We start from the raw sequence: 20081 nt of genomic DNA, 5'->3' as shown, positions 1-20081 counted from the left end.
TAATGTATATTGATTTCTAATCAGATAGTCCAATTTTGTAGAAATGCATATGCCCCTAGAAAGCCAAGAGACTCTACCTGCACCTCTCTTCCTGCCATTGATTCTCTGGATTACCTAGGGCAAGCCATTCAGATGTTAATACCTTATGTATCATTCCTTTTTCCCAGGGTATTGTGGTAAAGATCAAATAAGATAATACATGGGACAGTGCTTCAAAAGTTAAAAACAAATAAATAAAGCTATAGTTCTCAATCTTTTTTTTCCTACCAAAGTGCACAACTTAACAGACAACACTAACATACATTATTAACTCTTAGGAGAATATTTATATATTTTCAAACACTATATTGCCCTTGCTATATTCTAGACATCATTCTAAGCCATGTGTAAGCAACATTTTGTTTAATCCACAACTCCCAAAGAAGTAGATAGCTTTATAATTTCTATTTTACAGATGAGGAAACTTAGGCACAGAGAGGCCATGTAACTTGCCCAAGATCACACAGGTAGTTGAAACACAGCATTAAAATATAAACTTAGCACCATAACTCCTTAACAACCACAGGAAGCTATTTCTCATGAAAAAAAGTTAATCATGGTGTAGTTTCTGTTTGTTGTTTGCTTTTGAGTTTTTAGTAGTTATACAAGAAAAGTCACATGATAAAGTCAGCTATTTGAAGACCAAATTTTAATTTTACATGAAAAAATAAAATAAAAGGCCAACTTTTTCAAAAATTAAACCTTTTTTAAAATGCCAGTTTTTTGGGGCGCCTGGGTGGCTCAGTCGGTTAAGCGTCCGACTTCGGCTCGGGTCATGATCTCACGGTCCGTGAGTTCGAGCCCCGCATCGGGCTCTGTGCTGACAGCTCAGAGCCTGGAGCCTGCTTCAGATTCTGTGTCTCCCTCTCTCTCTGACCCTCCCCCGTTCATGCTCTGTCTCTCTCTGTCTCAAAAATAAATAAACATTTTAAAAAATTAAAAAAAAATAAAATGCCAGTTTTTAAAATCAACTCCCCTCTTCCCACCTCAGGGTAATCATAATGAGACAATCACGTGGGGGGCATATGGTACGGGCGTAGAAAGGAAAAGCTCTGGAAGAAGACTTCAGAATAACTTAGCACCGGAATCCTTGAAAGATCTGGTCATTGCGGGACATGAATATTTTAGGTCAAAGAATAATTTTTGTGATTTTCCTCATTCAAGACCTGCTGCTGAATCATTTCCCACAGATTCAGGACCCCCAGGGACTCTCTTTTATCTGTTCTACATGAGAGCAAAAGATATGGACAGAAAGCAGAATGATGCTTTTCAGACAATAATATAACATTCCTATGCACTTTTTTTGTTTGCTTTCTAATCAGAAAGATAACTTTTACTCATAAAAAAACAAGACAAAACAAAAAGAGATCTTTCTTCCCAAGCAGAAGTTCTAGTGATAGCTGCTGGTAAGGTAATTAGTGAAGTTTAGTAACAATAGATTTCCTTTTTAGCTAGAGTTGTCACTGGCAGCAACTTCATTTTGTGCATATTTCAGGAAGATAATGTTTCAGGAATGATGCCTTAACAATTTTGTGTCCTTAATATAAACAAAGAGCTGTAAACACTAGAGCAAGAAGAATAATTTCATGGCTATTATTATACAATAACCACTTTTGCTAGTCAATGCCTACTGTGTGTCAGGTCTTGCACTCATCAGGGGTCAGCAGGATAAATCATAGAACATGTCCTAAAAGAGTCCCCACAGCAATGGTAGAAATAGTCGTGGGAGTAAATAACCACAGGATGATGTGATTCGTGTTCTGACACAAGCATATAAAATATTGCGGAAACACCGCAGGTGAATAGCTCCATCATCCTGGGGAATCATTGATGAAATGACCTTTAGTTTTGCCTTGAAGGGCAGTAGAATTTTAATAGGCGCAGAAGGGAGGCAGAAGGTGTCGATATTTCAAGGAGGAGGAACAGCACGAGAAAGGGCATAGAGGAATAATAAGCAATAATTTGTTTGTGGTACTGATGATAATTCTTAGTGGCTGGAGAACAGTGCCCATGGGAGGATGCTGGTGGGAAATGAAGCTGGAGAGGAGTATGGGGATGACTGGTGAAGAACCTTGTAGGGCATTTTAGGGAGTTTATATTTTATGCCATAGACAATAAGGCATTTTTTTTTAAGTTTAAAAGCAAGTCAAATACCACTTTTGAAAAATTGTAGTTTTCAAAGATCACTCTGGTGATAATGTGGAGGTTAGAGCAAAGGAAGAAATTAGAGATGGGAAGACCCACCAGAGTGCTATAATAATCCTAATGGAAGATAATAAGGGAGTAGCCAAGGAGCTCAAGATCATCTGGGAGCACTTCATGATGTAGAATCAGTGGTAGCTGGTGACCATTTGGCTAGTGAAGATGAGATAAAGGAAGACTCCCAGGTTCATGGTTTGGATCATTGATTCCACTAACTAAGCTAGGGAGTATACAAAAAGATAAATATAACCAGACAGTAAAAACTAAAAACATACCTGGTACTCGTGCTCTGCAAGGAAAGGACAATGGGGAGGAACTGACTCAGAGTCTCCCAAAGTAGTGTGTAAATGCAAAACACAGACAAATAGGAGGGAGTAGTAGAATCAGAGGTGGAGAGACACCCAGAATGAATGAAGGAAGAAGAAGGTATTTACCTATCTGCAAAAGTTATGAGGTGGTAAAAGCCATAGAGCATCAAAAAAAAAAAAACAAAAACCCATGCCTCTGAGAGAAGGAAAATGGAGACAAGTCAATAGAGGCAAGAGGAATAGAAGCAGAGATGATGCCCTGTGGGTCATTGTCATATGGAGTCCTTCCAGAGTAAGGTTACTGGCTTTGAAAAGAATAGCTTTTAGAGCTTCCACTGGGTCTCATGGAGTGCTGCAGGCCAACTGAAGGACCGCTGCTGTGCCCAGTGATTCCTGACCAGATGGCAGCTCCAGGTCTTCCACTCTTTCCCATGCATCCTGACAACAAATGCCTCTCACCTGAGTCAGCTTGAGTGTGTCTTTGTTTCTTGAAACACAAACAAACAAAAGACCAAGAATACAATGTCCAAGACCTTTGAGAGTTTGACAATTACATTTTTCTAGTACTTTCAATTATACTTTCAAAATACTTATGTTCTTTTTAGTGTTTTTTTTATACTGCTTTGTTTTGTCTTAATACAATGTTACCACACACAAAAAGACAATAAACTATGTTTATTATTGACTTTAAACTCATGGCATTAGATTTTCTTAGCAAGCACCTCTAGGGTTTTGATACAGTAGTATATGGAATGCTATGCAAGGACTAGACACTTTTTAGAAATTAATTTCTGAAAAAGCTCATGCTTTTGAGTTTGAAATTTCATGATCATATGGATATGATTTTGATGCCAATGAAACGTCAGGACACAAAAGCTATCCTTCAGACACCATACATGGCTTGCTAATTATATCTTCCGGTAAATTCTAATTCCTTTCCCTCTCATGGTAGACCAAGGGTAGCTATAAACTCGGAGGTTTTATTTGAATAAAAATTAATAGAGAATTTGTTGTAGGAAGGTACAGGCTAGATGATGTGGTTGCTTCACCAAATAAATCACAAGGGAAAAAAGAGAGAAAAGGTATGAAACGCATAGACTGAGAGGCTTAAAATCATGTTAATCATATGTGGGCCTGATTTTAAATAATTTAAATAAATTCAGGTAAAAATGCAAATAAAGACAGAAACTATGACATTTTGGAGACATTTGGAAATTTGAATGCTAACTGGATTTTGACGGTAAGAAGGAACATTGTTAGTTATATTTGTGATAATGCTTTGTGGTTATGCTTTAAAAAAAAAAGAATCCTTATCTTTTAGAAACACATACTAGTATCTGGGATTTCTTCCAAAATAATACAGGAGGCAGAAAAATGTGTGAGGGCATAGATGCAACAAGATCGGTTATGAGATAATTACTGAGGCTGAGGATGGAGATTTATACAATTTTATGAATACTTTTATGTATATTTTTACGTTTTTCATAATAAAAAAACTTTTAAAAAATCAATAATGACCTTGAGCATCTGCCCTTTCTGAGCCTTGATATTAAATAAGTGAGAGAATTTTTCCTCCCTCCAAATGTGTGTTTATGTGTGTTATGTGTGTGTGTTATATATTTGTATGTAAAAATATGATTGGAAATAAAATGCCAAAATACTAATAGTGACTATATGTCAATGTTACATTCTTTAGACTGAATGTATTCCCCCCTCCTCCCCAAATTCATATGCTGAAACCTAATCCCCAATGTGATGGTGTTTGGAAGTAGGGCCTTTGGAAGTGACCAGGTCATGAGGGTGGAGCACTCATGAATGGGATTAGTGCCCTTATAAAAAACGACCCCAGAGAGCTCCCCTGCTCCTTCAGCCATGTGAGGACACAGTGAGAAGATGGATATATATATATGTGTGTGTGTGTGTGTGTGTGTGTGTGTGTGTATACACACACACATATATATGCACTTGTGAGAATTAAGACAGAAGCACAAGCAACTATAAATATAAGGCAAATATAGTGGGGGAGAGATTACTTCTGATGAGATGATGTTGGAATCTTCATGGAGTCGGTGACATTTGAGCTGGGTCTTCAAATGTGGGTGGCATGTAAAGAGCAGAAGTGCATAGAAGGATATTTCTCCATTGTCTAGGAAAAGCACTTCTGTGTTTCCCTTTACTCATACACTTAATACTTCTGATGCCAGATATGTGGGTTTTTCCACACATCAAGCAATTCTCTACAATACCAGATGGTTGCTCTGTAACTCAATTCAATTCTGAAACTATCTATTTGAAGTTAGCATCACATCCCATAAGTTTTCAGTCCCACAAGACTGCCTGCATTTTAGACACCAATTGCAGTCACCTGTCCTTTGACCTATTTATTGTCTATAATTTGGAGTTCCCACAACCCCATCTTTGGGCTCAATAATTTGTTAGAATTTGCTAGAAGTCAGGAAAACAATTACATTTACTGGTATGATAGTTAAAGATAGGATTCAGTGGGCAGAGAGAGAAAGATTAGGACCAGAGGTACCTGAGTGGGCAAAAACACATATTCTGGAACAATGCTGGGAGTATCTGATCACAGAAAACCCCCTCAGGCGTAAGGTTCCTCAAGAATATAACAGACGCCACCTATTCCCCCTCAGGTTTTCCTCAGGAATTTGACAACAGACCTAACTAAAAATAACTGGTAGACCATAAAACATATGCCCCCCAAGGAATGGTATGGCCATAGACCACCCTTCATACAATGGAACAGAGCCAATCAGAAATGGACAACCCAGCATCTAGAGCTATCAAGCCAAGAAGGGTAGGACTTGAGAAGGAACAAAGGGGAAGGAAGGGATGAGGTGACCAGACCCTTATAAAACAAAGACCCTTGCCTATTGTCATGGGCATTCACTTTCAAACGTCCCCTCTCTGTAAAGAGAACTTTCCTAGTATTCTTACCTTCTGATCATATACTCTAATAAACTTTTGCCTGCTGCTTATTTTGTGTCCACCTCTTCATTCTTCGAAGCAGTAAGACAATGAACCCTGAGTATTGAGGTAAAAAATCCTGCAACACTGGTTTATTATAAAGGATACTATAGAGGGTATGAATGATCAGTCAAATGAAAAGACATACGGAATGAGGTCTGAAAGGGTCCCAAGTACAGGAGTTTCTCTCCCTGTGGAGGTGGGATTTGCCACCCTCCAGGCATGTAGATCCAAAATGTCTTCAAACCCAAAATTATTGAGATTTTTTATGAAGGCTTCATCATGTAGGCATGATTGATCATTAACTCAGTCTCCAGCTCCTCTTCCCTTTCCAGAGGATGGGCGGGGAGATGTGGGGGGGGGGGGGCAATGTCACTGGAGACAGTGCTGAAAGTTCCAAACTTCTTAATCACAGCTTGGTCTTTCCAGTGACCAGCCCCCATTCAGCTAATCAAAGGTCACCTCATTAGAACAAAAGACACTCCTATCACCCAGGAAATTCCAAGGGATTTAGGAACCCTGTGTCAAGAACAAGGGTCAAAGACCAAATATTAGAACAAAAGATGCTCCTAGTGCTCTTATCACTTAGGAAATTACAAAGGTTTTGGGAGTTCCAATAACCAGCGACAGAGACCAATAAATATTTTCTATTATTTCATACTCTTTCATCAAGGGAAAGGACTAGAAGCAGCAGTTCAATGTCACACAGCATTCAAATATCACAAGAGACAAGTCTGAAAAGATGAATTACAGTCACATCATAGGCATTCCTTCAACTACACTGAGGTGTCTATAGTCACTGAGCACAGAAGTCCTAGCTTGACTCTGAACATGCCATATTGAGACCTCTCTGCAGTTTTAAAAAATGCAACTTAAAAATTAAATTTTACTCAAATGCAATTCTATTGGTGTCATAATGATCCTCAAATGTAATTGTCTAGTTAATGACCATAATCAATACTATTGAAAATTTTACTCAAATGGGTCCCTCAGAACTCTTGGACCTAATGCCTTGACTGGACCAACTTAGTTTTCCACTGACAGGCACACTCTTGGGAATGTCTACTTATTTAGGAAGTCAGTAAAATGGGAAGGAAAAGCAGACTGATTAAAGAAATATCCCTCGAACTTCCTTTGAGGTTTTTGATTAAAGCTCATGCTATTCCTCTCTTCCCTATCACATGTCCTTTCTCTCTGGTGTCTCACACATGCTTTTCCCTGATCTCCCAGTTCATGTTCCTTCAACAACACTGAGGTCTCTATAGTCACTGAGCACAGAAGTCCTAGCTTGACTCTGAACATGCTATATTCTGTCATGCTTCGATAACTAAGCCTTTGTATCTAAGCTCATATGAGAAAGGAATATTCTCCGTCTAAGGATATTATTTTAATACTACCAGTGCCCCTGACAAATATTTTATTACTAAAATCCCACCACCACACATCCCAGGTAGATAGAATAGAAAGCATTGTACATGATCCCTTCTTGAGTAGACTTGCAGGAATGTACTCAGGCTGGTCTGTCTACATTTATTGAGCACACTCAACTTAGGGCAGAACAGAAAAGCCCAAAATTAGGTTTTTATGATCAACAGGTTTCTAAGACAAGCAATTTTACAAAGCAGCCTTAGGCGGCAGTGTTTACAACTGTATGTGAAAACAATGGGCAGTATTAAAATAAAACCCAAATGTCAGGCATAAAAATGCATTTCCTTACCTTATTCTGAAAGAATGCACCAGGGAGAAATTCAGCAAATAAAACCTGTTGAAAATATGAGCACTCCAGCAGGCTTATTTCCAGTGGGACATTAACATAGGCTTGCAGTAATACCTCTATTAATGAAGAGAATGTGTTCCAATGACACACTTATTCATCAGATATTTCATAAGCAAGACAGAAAAAAAAACCACCAAAGATCGAGGTGTTAGCTTCACCTAAGCTAGATGCAGAATAATATAAAGTTTACAGGAGGGTAAAAGTATGATATATAATACACAAATATGACAAAATACTAAAGAAAATAGCATCAATTCCACTGGAAAACACGAAATAGGCCTCCTATGATTTAGGATAGAAGTAAATGAGGAGAAATCATGCCACTGGATTTTAGTAAATAAACCCAATAGTAACCCCGTTGTCAAGACAGGTGGAAGGTTTGGGGAAACGTTGATTGGAAAAGGTGCGCGGAGTGACCTGCTGAAGGGCCAGGGCAGTGTAGGTTTCAGCAGGTCACGGTGATGAAGGACACAATTTCATCTAGATGCAGCCATCTCTGTAACTGCCACTGGTGACCCAGGGCGGGTAGAAAGAAAGGGAGAGACTGGAAGAAAGGGGTATTCTAAGGAAAACCAAACAAAAAAAAAACCAAGTATCTGATAGGAATAACTCAACTTTACTTTCATGACCTAGACACCTCATGACTTGAGTCTCACATACTTGCTCCCAAGGTCAGACGGTCTTTTAAGATAGTCTTTCCCTTGATAATTTGAATGACTAGGTATAAAACTTACGTTCATAAAACATAAGTGCTGGTTAGGATAAAACTGTCGTTAAATACAAGAGTCAAAACAAACGCCCACAAGAGACAGCAAGTGAAACAGTTGAGGTGGGGGGAGGGGATACTTAAAGCAGAAGACACGCCCTGTCAACAGTGAACAGTTGTCATCCAGCTTCAACTGAGGGTGGCCAAGGGAAAGCCTGGGTGGTTACAAATATCTCAAGAGCTTCTTATATTTCAAGAGAGATGCTGATCCCTATTTTTCTGTAAAACTGTTTGTATCTTCAAATATTTGTAACTAACTCATAAAAGCCAACAAAACAAAACACTGTGGGTGGGGGGGGGGAGCAGTTGTGCCTGACAAACTCAGGACACAGATTGCCATTTTGCAAGTGCTCATCAAAAAGTATTTAGTCAACTAGGCAAGCTGGTAGAAGTGAAAGTTATAAATGCTTCCTCTTTGGGCAAAGCTCAGAGTAAAGACAGCAGGAAGCCAGTGGTTTAAGGGGGTAAAGTAAAAAGGAGGTGAAACATATTTTGAAAGCCTCACAATTTTGCTCATTGTAGCCCTGTCTGCCTGTATTTAGATGGAACAATTGGAAACTGTGCAGTGTCATTTGTCAAGCCTTACCACATACAAAGTTTCACTTCCCACAGTTTTAATACTGCCAATTTCATTATAAAGGAGATCAGTTCCCAGAGTTTTCACTAATCAAGGTATCACACTATACATTTTTTGGCACACAGCATATTTATGAATAACATTAAGTTCCATCTACAAGGATGGTTTTTCCAAGATGCCACAGGCTGAGTGTGGTTTTAGATTCTGCAGCCCAAACAAGAATCTGAGAATACAGGCTTTTTTTTTTTTTTTTTTTTTTTTTTTTTTTAGGAATTAAATTGTAATCTGCAATGCAGCAATAATTTACTACAGAGCTTTGGGCAAAAAGCCTGCTGCAAATCGTCTGTCTGAAATGTTATTAACACATCAGCTATCAAGGTCAGCAAAAGACACTATAGAAGTTTCTTTTACTGTTCTTAGATGGTGAAATATATAAATCACTTAACTAGGGCACAGAACTTGCTTTAAGCAAATAAATTCAACATTTGCTATCAATCGATTTCAAGGAGCAGTAAGCTGATGAATAGCTCTTGGGATAGAAGAATCCTAAAGCTTAAATTAGAAAGTAAGAATCCCCCACAATCACACCTCAAGGTACACATATACCTTTGAGTAAAAGGAAAGTATATATGTTTATAGGTATGTCCATGAGGTATCTGTAGTATATGTGTGAGGAAAGTATTTCCCTGGAGAAACTAGAAACATCCATATGGTTTTACTATAAATTTTTTAAAGCTGGTACTGCTTACTTACATGCTTTTTGCACTCTGTTATAAATTTATTTTCTATATAAATAAATATTATCTTATTACCAACTATCTCCATTAGAATCCAGCAGACCATGAAATAGGCTTTGCAAGATCAAGCAATGCACTTAGGCCTCCCAAAACATTGTTTTGGCTTCTAGCTTAAGAACTCATGGAGAAATAAAATTTTACATAACAGTTTGGAGAACATACAATATATAATCCCTCCCAGTCAAAGGCATTTCTAAAAAGGAAAGCAGATTATTGATAACTGTGAAAAATAAATGTTTCTATTTCTACCTACTTCTTCTTTGTCTACCTTTCTAGTATTTCTAACTTTTACATTGTTTCCAACAACCCATATTTAAACAGGTATATTTTTGCTAATGCAAAAACAACCTAAGGACAAAGCATCCTAAGATTTAAATCTGCTAAGTTAAACACTAAGTTAAGTGATCAATCCCTACTCATTTTAAGCACATGGCTTCCAAGGAAAATGCTACTAAGAATAATATAAAGTTGAAGAGCAAATTAGGTGCCACATTCTAGATGCCATTCTGAAATGTTGCTAAAATATCAACAAATCTAGTCCATATTCCATTAATTAAGAAAATGATGTCTTAGGGACCATCACAACAAATATACACAGTTGATCATGTTTATAGGCATTCATTTATTTTTTTTAATTTTTTTCAATATTTATTTATTTTTAAGAAAGAGACAGAGCATGAGCGGGATAGGGACAGAGAGAGAGCTAGATGCAGAATCCAAAGCAAGCTCCAGGCTCTGAGCTGTCAGCACATATCCCCATGTGGGTCTCAAACCCATGAACTGAGAGGTCATGACCTGAGCCAAAGTTGGACCCTTAAAAGTGTGCCCCTATAGGTGTTCATTTAAATCTTTATTTAAATTGCATAAATTTTAGCACCTTTCATATAGTGCATGTGCCCAGAGTTCAAAGTTAAAAAGGAAGATTTAAGTACCCTCCCAAAGAAAAAGAGTTTATTTTTGCCCAGAATTTAAAGTGAGTAGGAAATGTAGAAACACAAATTTTTGCAAGGTTTAGGAACTGGCAAAAACCCAGGAACCATGCAAAAGGCTGGCACAGAGGGAACGGTCAGTTTTGATTGGCAGACGGCAAGCCACAAAGCACACAAAAGCACATTTGTGTTCTGTGTTCTGAGAGCACCAGAAAAGAAGCAATGTTAGGGCCCCTGGATACTTATACAGCAAAAACCATAAGTTCTGCCATATGAATGAAACATATCAAAATTTTTATTTAGTACAACACACAGGAAAGTTTTAAAGGAATTGAGCTTATAGCTGAAGAAAAATTACATCATTTGGTCTAATACAATGGTTTTATTGCTCATTATAGGACATTGCTTTTGTGTGGTCATATTTCAAAGTCAAAAACAGTTTTCATATAATCCAAGGGCTTTCTAAAATTAAGTATATTTAAGTATGAACTTATACGGAGGACTCTATTTTTTTTTTTTATGAAATTTATTGACAAATTGGTTTCCATACAACACCCAGTGCTCATCCCAAAAGGTGCCCTCCTCAATACCCATCACCCACCCTCCCCTCCCTCCCACCCCCCATCAACCCTCAGTTTGTTCTCAGTTTTTAACAGTCTCTTATGCTTTGGCTCTCTCCCACTCTAACCTCTTTTTTTTTTTTTTCCTTCCCCTCCCCCATGGGTTCCTGTTAAGTTTCTCAGGATCCACATAAGAGTGAAACCATATGGTATCTGTCTTTCTCTGTATGGCTTATTTCACTTAGCATTACACTCTCCAGTTCCATCCACGTTGCTACAAAGGGCCATATTTCATTTTTTCTCATTGCCACATAGTACTCCATTGTGTATATATACCACAATTTCTTTATCCATTCATCAGTTGATGGACATTTAGGCTCTTTCCATAATTTGGCTATTGTTGAGAGTGCTGCTATGAACATTGGGGTACAAGTGCCCCTATGCATCAGTACTCCTGTATCCCTTGGATAAATTCCTAGCAGTGCTATTGCTGGGTCATAGGGTAGGTCTATTTTTAATTTTCTGAGGAACCTCCACACTGCTTTCCAGAGCGGCTGCACCAATTTGCATTCCCACCAACAGTGCAAGAGGGTTCCCGTTGCTCCACATCCTCTCCAGCATCTATAGTCTCCTGATTTGTTCATTTTGGCCACTCTGACTGGCGTGAGGTGATACCTGAGTGTGGTTTTCATTTGTATTTCCCTGATAAGGAGCGACGCTGAACATCTTTTCATGTGCCTGTTGGCCATCTGGATGTCTTCTTTAGAGAAGTGTCTATTCATGTTTTCTGCCCATTTCTTCACTGGGTTATTTGTTTTTCGGGTGTGGAGTTTGGTGAGCTCTTTATAGATTTTGGATACTAGCCCTTTGTCCGATATGTCATTTGCAAATATCTTTTCCCATTCCGTTGGTTGCCTTTTAGTTTTGTTGGTTGTTTCCTTTGCTGTGCAGAAGCTTTTTATCTTCATAAGGTCCCAGTAATTCACTTTTGCTTTTAATTCCCTTGCCTTTGGGGATGTGTCGAGTAAGAGATTGCTACAGCTGAGGTCAGAGAGATCTTTTCCTGCTTTCTCCTCTAAGGTTTTGATGGTTTCCTGTCTCACATTTAGGTCCTTTATCCATTTTGAGTTTATTTTTGTAAATGGTGTGAGAAAGTGGTCTAGTTTCAACCTTCTGCATGTTGCTGTCCAGTTCTCCCAGCACCATTTGTTAAAGAGGCTGTCTTTTTTCCATTGGATGTTCTTTCCTGCTTTGTCAAAGATGAGTTGGCCATACGTTTGTGGGTCTAGTTCTGGGGTTTCTATTCTATTCCATTGGTCTGTGTGTCTGTTTTTGTGCCAATACCATGCTGTCTTGATGATGACAGCTTTGTAGTAGAGGCTAAAGTCTGGGATTGTGATGCCTCCTGCTTTGGTCTTCTTCTTCAAAATTCCTTTGGCTATTCGGGGCCTTTTGTGGTTCCATATGAATTTTAGGATTGCTTGTTCTAATTTCGAGAAGAATGCTGGTGCAATTTTGATTGGGATTGCATTGAATGTGTAGATAGCTTTGGGTAGTATTGACATTTTGACAATATTTATTTTTCCAATCCATGAGCAGGGAATGTCTTTCCATTTCTTTAAGTCTTCTTCAATTACCTTCATAAGCTTTCTATAGTTTTCAGCATACAGATCCTTTACATCTTTGGTTAGATTTATTCCTAGGTATTTTATGCTTCTTGGTGCAATTGTGAATGGGATCAGTTTCTTTATTTGTCTTTCTGTTGCTTCATTGTTAGTGTATAAGAATGCAACTGATTTCTGGACATTGATTTTGTATCCTGCAACTTTGCTGAATTCATGTATCAGTTCTAGCAGACTTTTGGTGGAGTCTATCGGATTTTCCATGTATAATATCATGTCATCTGCAAAAAGCGAAAGCTTGACTTCATCTTTGCCAATTTGGATGCCTTTGATTTCCTTTTGTTGTCTGATTGCTGATGCTAGAACTTCCAGCACTATGTTAAACAACAGCGGTGAGAGTGGGCATCCCTGTCGTGTTCCTGATCTCAGGGAAAAAGCTCTCAGTTTTTCCCCGTTGAGGATGATGTTAGCTGTGGGCTTTTCATAAATGGCTTTTATGATCTTTAAGTATGTTCCTTCTATCCCGACATTCTCAAGGGTTTTTATTAAGAAAGGGTGCTGGATTTTGTCAAAGGCCTTTTCTGCATCGATTGACAGGATCATATGGTTCTTCTCTTTTTTTTTGTTAATGTGATGTATCACGTTGATTGATTTGCGAATGTTGAACCAGCCCTGCATCCCAGGAATGAATCCCACTTGATCATGGTGAATAATTCTTTTTATATGCTGTTGAATTCGATTTGCTAGTATCTTATTGAGAATTTTTGCATCCATATTCATCAGGGATATTGGCCTGTAGTTCTCTTTTTTTACTGGGTCTCTGTCTGGTTTAGGAATCAAAGTAATACTGGCTTCATAGAATGAGTCTGGAAGTTTTCCTTCCCTTTCTATTTCTTGGAATAGCTTGAGAAGGATAGGTATTATCTCTGCTTTAAATGTCTGGTAGAACTCCCCTGGGAAGCCATCTGGTCCTGGACTCTTATTTGTTGGGAGATTTTTGATAACCGATTCAATTTCTTCGCTGGTTATGGGTCTGTTCAAGCTTTCTATTTCCTCCTGATTGAGTTTTGGAAGAGTGTGGGTGTTCAGGAATGTGTCCATTTCTTCCAGGTTGTCCAATTTGTTGGCATATAATTTTTCATAGTATTCCCTGATAATTGCTTGTATCTCTGAGGGATTGGTTGTAATAATTCCATTTTCATTCACGATTTTATCTATTTGGGTCATCTCCCTTTTCTTTTTGAGAAGCCTGGCTAGAGGTTTGTCAATTTTGTTTATTTTTTCAAAAAACCAACTCTTGGTTTCGTTGATCTGCTCTACAGTTTTTTTAGATTCTATATTGTTTATTTCTGCTCTGATCTTTATTATTTCTCTTCTTCTGCTGGGTTTAGGCTGCTTTTGCTGTTCTGCTTCTATTTCCTTTAGGTGTGCTGTTAGATTTTGTATTTGGGATTTTTCTTGTTTCTTGAGATAGGCCTGGATTGCAATGTATTTTCCTCTCAGGACTGCCTTCGCTGCGTCCCAAAGCGTTTGGATTGTTGTATTTTCATTTTCGTTTGTTTCCATATATTTTTTGATTTCTTCTCTAATTGCCTGGTTGACCCACTCATTCGTTAGTAGGGTGTTCTTTAACCTCCACGCTTTTGGAGGTTTTCCAGACTTTTTCCTGTGGTTGATTTCAAGCTTCATAGCATTGTGGTCTGAAAGTATGCATGGTATAATTTCAATTCTTGTAAACTTATGAAGGGCTGTTTTGTGACCCAGTATATGATCTATCTTGGAGAATGTTCCATGTGCACTCGAGAAGAAAGTATATTCTGTTGCTTTGGGATGCAGAGTTCTAAATAGATCTGTCAAGTCCATCTGATCCAATGTCTCATTCAGGGCCCTTGTTTCTTTATTGACTGTGTGTCTAGATGATCTATCCATTTCTGTAAGTGGGGTGTTAAAGTCCCCTGCAATTACCACATTCTTATCAATAAGGTTGCTTCTGTTTATGAGTAATTGTTTTATATACTTGGGGGCTCCGGTATTCGGCGCATAGACATTTATAATTGTTAGCTCTTCCTGATGGATAGACCCTGTAACTATTATATAATGTCCTTCTTCATCTCTTGTTACAGCCTTTAATTTAAAGTCTAGTTTGTCTGATATAAGTATGGCTACTCCAGCTTTCTTTTGGCTTCCAGTAGCATGATAAATAGTTCTCCATCCCCTCACTCTGAATCTAAAGGTGTCCTCAGGTCTAAAATGAGTCTCTTGTAGGCAGCAAATAGATGGATCTTGTTTTTTTATCCATTCTGATACCCTATGTCTTTTGGTTGGCGCATTTAATCCGTTTACATTCAGTGTTATTATAGAAAGATACGGGTTTAGAGTCATTGTGATGTCTGTATGTTTTATGCTTGTAGTGATGTCTCTGGTACTTTGTCTCACAGGGTCCCCCTTAGGATCTCTTGTAGGGCTGGTTTAGTGGTGACAAATTCCTTCAGTTTTTGTTTGTTTGGGAAGACCTTTATCTCTCCTTCTATTCTAAATGACAGACTTGCTGGATAAAGGATTCTCGGCTGCATATTTTTGCTGTCTAGCACCCTGAAAATCTCGTGCCAATTCTTTCTGGCCTGCCAAGTTTCAAAAGAGAGATCAGTCACGAGTCTTATAGGTCTCCCTTTCTTTATATGTGAGGGCACGTTTACCCCTTGCTGCTTTCAGAATTTTCTCTTTATCCTTGTATTTTGCCAGTTTCACTATGATATGTCGTGCAGAAGATCGATTCAAGTTACGTCTGAAGGGAGTTCTCTGTGCCTCTTGGATTTCAATGCCTTTTTCCTTCCCCAGTTCAGGGAAGTTCTCAGCTATTATTTCTTCAAGTACCCCTTCAGCACCTTTCCCTCTCTCTTCCTCCTCTGGAATACCAATTATGCGTATATTATTTCTTTTTAGTGTATCACTTAGTTCTCTAATTTTCCCCTCATACTCCTGGATTTTTTTATCTCTCTTTTTCTCAGCTTCCTCTTTTTCCATAACTTTATCTTCTAGTTCACCTATTCTCTCCTCTGCCTCTTCCATCCGAGCTGTGGTGGTTTGCATTTTGTTTTGCATTTCCTTTAAAGCGTTTTTCAGCTCCTCGTGACTGTTCCTTAGTCCCTTGATCTCTGTAGCAAGAGATTCTCTGCTGTCCTGTATACTGTTTTCCAGCCCAGCGATTAATTTTATGACTATTATTCTAAATTCACTTTCTGTTATATTATTTAAATCCTTTTTGATCAGCTCATTAGCTGTTGTTATTTCCTGGAGATTCTTCTGAGGGGAATTCTTCCGCTTGGTCATTTTGGATAGTCCCTGGTGTGGTGAGGACCTGCAGGGCACTTCCCCTGTGCTGTGGTGTATAACTGGAGTTGGTGGGCGGGGCCGCAGTCAGTCCTGATGTCTGCCCCCAGCCCACCGCTGGGGCCACAGTCAGACTGGTGTGTGCCTTCTCTTCCCCTCTCCTAGGGGTGGGATTCACTGTGGGGTGGCGTGGCCCATCTGGGCTACTTGCACACTGCCAGGCTTGTGATGCTGGGGATCTGGCGTATTAGCTGGGGTGGGAAGGCAAGGTGCACGGCGGGAGGGGGGGCAGGCTTAGCTCGCTTCTCCTTAGGTGATCCACTTCAGGAGGGGCCCTGTGGCAGCCAGAGGGAGTCAGATCCGCTGCCGGAGGTTTGGCTCCGCAGAAGCACAGAGTTGGGTGTTTGCGCGGAGCGAGCAATTTCCCTGGCCGGAACCGGTTCCCTTTGGGAATTTTGGCTGGGGGATGGGCGGGGGAGATGGCGCTGGCGAGCGCCTTTGTTCCCCACCAAACTGAGCTCTGTCGTCCGGGGGCTCCGCAGCTCACCCTCCCTTTGTCCTCCAGCCTTCCCGCTTTCCGAGCAGAGCTGTTAACTTATGACCTCCCAGACGCTAAGTCGCGCTTGCTGTCTGAACACAGTCCGTCAGGCCCCTCCGCTTTTGCAAGCCGGACTCGGGGGTTCTGCTTGGCTGGCGAGCCGCCCCTCCGCCCCGGCTCCCTCCCGCCAGTCCGTGGAGCGCGCACTGCCTCGCCGCCCTTCCTACCCTCTTCCGTGGGCCTCTCGTCTGCACTTGGGTCCGGTGACTCCGTTCTGCTAATCCTCTGGCGGTTTTCTGGGTTATTTAGGCAGGTGTAGGTGGAATCTAAGTGATCAGCAGGACGCGCGGTGAGCCCAGCGTCCTCCTACGCCGCCATCTTCCTCTGTCTTTCTATTTTTTTAAAAAAGTGATCAATCTTAAAATCCAGCTATGTGGTAGTAAACATCAATGTAGGTTGGATGGGGGAAATATGGCTTTGTGGGAAGGAATCTACCTGGGGCCTCTTTGATTCAGAGATCAGTCTTGGCATGATGATGGAGGGGCAACCATATATCATGCATTTCCTAATGGGATGTGTTAGGAACTAGGTGGCTTCGCTCATAAAATATTTGTGCCTAAAATGTTCAACCTGAATGTCATCACTCCTAAAGATTGAACCTCTAGTTTATAGTAAAACAGGAGCTGGAAGAACAAGCTAACACAGCACCACCACAAAGCAATTAAACACATTTAAAAAGCAAGTTGTTCTACAAGACAACTGGCCCAGTCTCATCAACAAGTTACTATCATGGAGAGGAAGGAAGCAAAGGAGGGAGTGAGGAAAAAGCAGGTGTTGTAGATAAAAACAGTCAAAATACATCACAAATCAATGTACTATGTGTCCCTCCATTAGGATCCTGGTTTCAATAACTGGCTATAAAAGATATGTTGGGGACAGGACAGAATATTTAAAATTTAAATATGGGCTCAGTACTAGATAGTGTAAGGTAATTATGTTATATTTTTAGTTGTGATAACAGATTTGTAGTTATGTGGGAAACTGCTTTCATTTTCTAAGAAATCCATGAAGTATTTAGGAATAAAATGTCATGATGTCAATATTTTATCTTAAAAGACTTTATAAAAAATAGATGAAGCAAATACAGAAAAAGTTTTAACAATTTTAAAATCCAAGTAGTAGATATATGGATTATTTTATATATAGTATTCTCTCTACTTTTGGGTATGTTTAAAAATTTTTATAATACTAAATATAAATAAACAAAACAAAACAAAGCTATTTATTTTTTAAGTTGCTTCTGTTACATCCTTTCTTACTGTAAATATTCAAAACAATATTGCATTTAACTATCTTCCTGTCCCATAAGTTCTAACAAATAATATTTGATCTCCTATTTATTCATATTTTTTAATGCTTTTCAAAAAAAAAAGCAACAAGTTTCTAGGCCTTAATTTGTTAACTTTTACAGAACACTTAGGAGTAGACCTTATTTCACTATTCTACAACACAAATTAAAATACATCCATCTTTTAAAAGATAGCAAGTCACTCAATGCTATCATCCCCAAATGACCACTGTTAATATTAATACTCCAGTATTTTTTAGAATAGAAATATTTTGATATACTCAAGATATTATGTACAAGTTTTTATTCTGCCTTTTTCTATATTGTGATAGAGCCCAGGGATTACAGTCTTTTTCTAAATATTTTAAACTGTTTTAATGGATTCTCTAACCACAGGGTAGATTTTACAACCACAGTGCACTTAAGCATAAGAAAGAATTTTGCCTAGCCACATCAATCAGACAACAAAAAGAAGCAAAAGGCATCTAAATTGGAAAGGAAGAGGTAAAACTTTCACCCTTTGCAGATGACATGATAGTATATATAGAAAACTTGAAAGACTCTACCAGAAAACTGCTAGAACTGATAAACAAATTCAGTAAAGTCACAAGATACAAAATGAATATAAAGAACTCTGTTGCATTTAGATACATCAATAATGAGGTAGCAGAAAGAGAGATTAAGAAAATAATCCCATATATAATTGGGATTAATATATAATTATATATATATATTACATAATTAGGTATATATTAGGTATATTAGGTATAATTAGGTATATATATATAATATATAATTAGGTATAATAAGATACCTAAAAATAAACCTAACCAAAGAGGTAAAAGACCTGTACTATGAAAACTACAAAACATTGATTAAAGAAATCGAAGAAGACACAAAGAAATAGAAAGACGTTCCATGCTCATGGATTGGAAGAACAAACATTGTTAAATGTCTATACTACCCAAAGCAATCTCCACATTTAATGCAATCACTATCAGTATACCAACATTTTTCACAGAACTAGAGCAAAGAATCCTAAAATTTGTATGAAACCACAAAAGACCCTGAATAGCCAAAGCAATTTTGAAAATGAAAAGCAAAGCTGGAGATATCACAGGTCTAAACTTCAAGTTATAGTACAAAGCTGTAGTAATCAAAACATTATAGTACTTGCACAAACATAGACACATAGAACAAAGAACAGAATAGAAAACCCAGAGGTAAACCCACAATTACATGGTCATTCATCTTTAACAAAGCAGGCAAGAATATCCAATGTGAAAAAGACAGTCAGTGTCTTCAACAAATGGTACTGGGAAAACTAGACAGCAACATACAAAAAAAATGAAATTGGACCACTTTCTTTCACCATTCACAAAAATAAATTCAAAATGGATTAAATACTGGAGCACCTGGGTGGCTCAGTCTGTTAAGTCACTCTTGATTAAGTCACTCTTTATTTCAGCTCAGATCATGATCTCAGTGTTCTTGGGATCCAGCCCTGTGTTGGGCTCTGCCCTAACAGCGTGGGGCCTGCTTGGGATTCTCTTTCTCCCTGTCTCTCTTCCCCTCCCCCACTCATGCATGTGTATGCTCTCTCAAAATAAATAAATAAAAATTTTAAAAAATGGATTAAAGTCCTAAATGTGAGATATGAAACCATAAAAATCCTAGAAAAGAGCATAAGCAGTAATTTCTCTTACATAGTCTGTGGCAATTTTTTTCTAGACAGGTCCCCTGAAGCAGGGGGAACAAAAGCAAACAAACAAACAAAACAAAACAAAATAAAATTATTGGGACTACATCAAAATAAAAAGCTTCTGCACAGTGAAGGAAACAATGAACTAAACTAAAAGGCAATGTAGGGAATGGGGAAAATATGACATATTCAATAAAAATGAATGGGGAAAAATGACATATTCAATAAAAGGTTAGTATCCAAAATATACAAAGAACTGATAAAACTCAGCACCCAAAAAAAACAAATAATCCAATTTAAAATGGGCCGAAGACATGAACAGACATTTCTCCAAAGGAGACAAACAGATGGCTAACAGACACATGAAAAGATGCTCACCATCACTTATCTTCAGGGAAATGCAAATCAAAACTACAATGAGTTATCACCTCACACCTGTCAGAATGACTAAAATCAGCAACACAAGAAACAACAGGTGTTGGTAAGGATGTGGAAAAAAAAAGAACTCATATACCCTTGGTGGGAGTGCAAACTGTTGCAGCCACTCTAGAAAACAGTATAGAGTTTCCTCAAAAAGTTAAAAATAGAACTATTCTCCAGT

Source organism: Lynx canadensis, chromosome C2 (genome assembly GCF_007474595.2).
Source record: "Lynx canadensis isolate LIC74 chromosome C2, mLynCan4.pri.v2, whole genome shotgun sequence".
Classification (NCBI taxonomy): Eukaryota; Metazoa; Chordata; class Mammalia; order Carnivora; family Felidae; genus Lynx; species Lynx canadensis.
The sequence above is the reverse complement of the archived record's forward strand: the minus strand, read 5'-3'. Positions refer to the sequence as shown.